The 4202-nt window shown below is 41.7% G+C and overlaps 1 pseudogene; it reads right to left on the reverse strand.

Annotated features, from left to right (window-relative positions):
* Positions 1 to 485: 485 nt before the first annotated feature.
* On the reverse strand, positions 486 to 613 carry LOC112251892 (annotated as a pseudogene).
* Positions 614 to 4202: the final 3589 nt, after the last annotated feature.

The raw sequence follows: 4202 nt of genomic DNA on the forward strand, positions 1-4202 counted from the left end.
TGTGATGTGTATGCCGAGGAACTTAAAACTTGCTACCCTCTCCACTACTGTTCCATCGATGTGGATGGGGGTGTTCCCTCTGCTGTTTCCTGAAGTCCACAATCATCTCCTTAGTTTTGTTGACGTTGAGTGTGAGGTTATTTTCCTGACACCACACTCCGAGGGCCCTTACCTCCTCCCTGTAGGCCGTCTCGTCGTTGTTGGTAATCAAGCCTACCACTGTTGTGTCGTCCGCAAACTTGATGATTGAGTTGGAGGTGTGCGTGGCCACGCAGTCGTGGGTGAACAGGGAGTACAGGAGAGGGCTCAGAACGCACCCTTGTGGGGCCCCAGTGTTGAGGATCAGCGGGGAGCAGATGTTGTTGCCTACCCTCACCACCTGGGGGCGGCCCGTCAGGAAGTCCAGTACCCAGTTGCACAGGGCGGGGTCGAGACCCAGGGTCTCGAGCTTGATGACGAGCTTGGAGGGTACTATGGTGTTGAATGCCGAGCTAAAAGAGATTTCCACATTTGGGAAATTCGCAGGGGTCAGCACAGCCGGAGTGCAATGGCTGAGCCTCACCCTGGGTGAACTGCCTTCTTGATCACAGTTTCTCCCTTGCCAGGTAAGTATCAGCCAAGAGGCCCATGATCACTCTGGATGAACTGCAGAGATCTACAGCTGAGGTGGGAGACTCTGTCCATAGGACAACAATCAGTTGTGTATTGCACAAATCTGGCCTTTTATGGAAGAGTGGCAAGAAGAAAGCCATTTCTTAAAGATATCCATAAAAAGTGTTGTTTAAAGTTTGCCACAAGCCACCTGGGAGACACACCAAACATGTGGAAGAAGGTGCTCTGGTCAGATGAAACCAAAATTGAACTTTTTGGCAACAATGCAAAATGTTATGTTTGGCGTAAAAGCAACACAGCTCATCACCCTGAACACACCATCCCCACTGTCAAACATGGTGGTGGCAGCATCATGGTTTGGGCCTGCTTTTCTTCAGCAGGGACAGGGAAGATGGTTAAAATTGATGGGAAGATGGATGGAGCCAAATACAGGACCATTCTGGAAGAAAACCTGATGTAGTCTGCAAAAGACGTGAGACTGGGACAGAGATTTGTCTTCCAACAAGACAATGATCCAAAACATAAAGCAAAATCTACAATGGAATGGTTCAAAAATAAACATATCCAGGTGTTAGAATGGCCAAGTCAAAGTCCAGACCTGAATCCAATCGAGAATCTGTGGAAAGAACTGAAAACTGCTGTTCACAAATGCTCTCCATCCAACCTCACTGAGCTCGAGCTGTTTTGCAAGGAGGAATGGGAAAAAATTTCAGTCTCTCGATGTGCAAAACTGATAGAGACATACCCTAAGCGACTTACAGCTGTAATCGCAGCAAAAGGTGGCGCTACAAAGTATTAACTTAAGGGGGCTGAATAATTTTGCACACCCAATTTTTCAGTTTTTGATTTGTTAAAAAAGTTTGAAATATCCAATAAATGTCGTTCCACTTCATGATTGTGTCCCACTTGTTGTTGATTCTTCACAAAAAAATACAGTTTTATATCTTTATGTTTGAAGCCTGAAATGTGGCAAAAGGTCGCAAAGTTCAAGGGGGCCGAATACTTTCGCAAGGCACTGTATGTATTTGGACAGTGATGCTACAATTTAAAAAAAAATGGTTTTATACTCCAGCATTTTGGATTTGAGATTAAATGTTTCATACGTGGTGACAATACAGAATATTTTAGGGTATTTCATTTTTTATATATATAGTACCAGTCAAAATCTTGGACACACCTACTCATTCAAGGGGTTTTCTTTATTTTTTACGATTTTCTACATTGTACAATAATAGTGAAGACATCAAACCTATGAAATAACCCATATGGAATCATGTAGTAACCAAAAAAGTGTTAAACGAATCAAAATATATTTCAGATTTTAGATTCTTCAAAGTAGCTTGAACACGCTTGGCATTCTCTCAACCAGCTTCACCTGGAATGCTTTTCCAACAGTCTTGAAGGAGTTCCCACATATGCGGACGGATGGAACCAAAAATCTCAAATTTGGACAGATTTCCACTGGTCTAATGTTCCTTTGCCTGGAATGAGTAGGTGTGTCCAAACTTTTGACTCGTACTGTATATATTGCACCAGTAATATGTGTCATGTCTTTTGAACTGCTAGAAACAAGCCATTTTCTCTGTAGTAATGGTGAAAACATAATGGTCATGAATCTGCGCTCAGTTTATTCTCTATGGCACTCGGAGGCTGCGGTACAGCGAGGTCTATTATCGCAACAATTATTATCTCTGGGATTTTTTTTCTCGGCCACACAGTAAGATATTTACAAGCAATTTAGAGCAGACCGAAATGGCTTGTGTCAACTTGAGCTAGCTAACTAGCTACATTAGCTAAGAAAACATACAGTAATTCAACATTGGCTAACAATAAAGTTACTTATAAGCAAGTCAAGGTATCTACCAAGCAGCTGCTGAAAATATTATTCCACTTCACAACACTTTCAAGAAGATATTTACTAAAATATTCTCACCTGACAGCATGAGGTTCGCGCCTGAAACTGATCATTTGAATTTAGTAAGCATGAGATATTTCTGTAAAGAAATACAGTGTTAGGGTACTTTTTGCCCATAATGCAGTATAATCTACAGCATTAATGCTATAAAACAGATATATGGTATTTTACTGAGCATTCTACAGTGTTTGAAATCACTGTTGAAATGACAGAAAAGTGTTACAGTGTAACAGTGTAACAGAAAACGTTCATTAGCGTCATCGCTAAGGGCAACAAAAAGTGGTAGACACGCGCACTGCACACATACAGACAGGTGGAATTCTCCTTGCCTCTTCAGAAAGTTGCAGGAAATATAAATCACTGAGGCATTCCGTTTATGTCTTTTGGTAAACTTCGGAAAATGTATTATTTTTCAATACATTTAGTTGATTCCATACTAAGTTCAATTCATTTCGTTATGTTTTTGAATTCTGTTTTAATGTGTGGATTCCGTGATTCCGTTCGTGTTCTCTGCATCACAGATTTTATAGGGCCCTTATACTACCAACGCATCAACACCATTTATGTACAGAGTGCATAGGAGGAGACTACCGTGACTCAACTGGTTGGGTGGTAACAAGGCCTCCCCAACAGCCCTAGTCTTATTCCGAAAGGAGTGATGCAGCACTGGCAAACCCAAGAGAAAATCAGGGACCTGGCTTCACATGTAGAATGTGACTTAAGGAGACAACGGGCACTTTCATTGATATAGGCACCCTATAAATATAATTGTATACATTATTGTATTGAAACTACACATTACAATTGTGCGTCTTAGGGTGTCAATTGGATCAATCGGAATCTGAAAGCAAAGGATTTCTCTCAATGCTTCAGAGTCGGCAGCCTTAGAAGTCACCAGGACTCGGTCAAAGTTAAATAATGCAGAGTTAAGGACCAAGAAACTTCCATCCTTGAAGATGACTTGGAAGAATAAGTCTATGACAGCTGCCACTATAGCTTCATGGTCTCAAACGATTCCGCAGGTGAAGAAGACGGCTATGGATGTCCTAGGCTGGTGTGGTTACACATGGTCTGCGGTTGTCAGGCCAGTTGGACGTACTCACAAATTGACGTTGGTGGGTTATGGTAGAGAAAGGTGGCTTATGGTAGAGAAATTAACATTAAATTATCTGGCAACAGCTCTGGTGGACATTCCTGCAGTCAGCCTGTCAAATGCATGCTCCTTGAGCCATCTGTGGCATTGTGTTGTGTGACAAAACTCATGTTTTAGAGTCACCTTTATTGTCCCCAGCACAAGGTGCACCTGTGTAATGATCATGCTGTTTAATCAGCTTCTTGTTATGCCACACCTGTCAGGGGGATGGAGTATCTTGGCAAAGCAGAAAAGCTCATTTTAGAGAAATACATTTCTGCAATCTTTAATTTCAGGTCATGAAACATGGGACCAACACTTTACATGTTGCACAACAAGATCCCACAAACAATCACGGCCATGTCAATCCTTAGGTTAGATGTTGGCATGATAGCAAGTTCTGTACACGAACGACTGCTTTATTGTCTGTCTGTCACACTGAAAAACACTGGAGTAAAAATGGAATGGAATTAAAAAGAGATGGATTTTAAGTGACTTACTTGTAAGGTAAGTGGACCAATCAAACATGTATTAGGCATTCTA

This window comes from Oncorhynchus tshawytscha, linkage group LG05 (genome assembly GCF_018296145.1).
Source record: "Oncorhynchus tshawytscha isolate Ot180627B linkage group LG05, Otsh_v2.0, whole genome shotgun sequence".
NCBI lineage: Eukaryota > Metazoa > Chordata > Actinopteri > Salmoniformes > Salmonidae > Oncorhynchus > Oncorhynchus tshawytscha.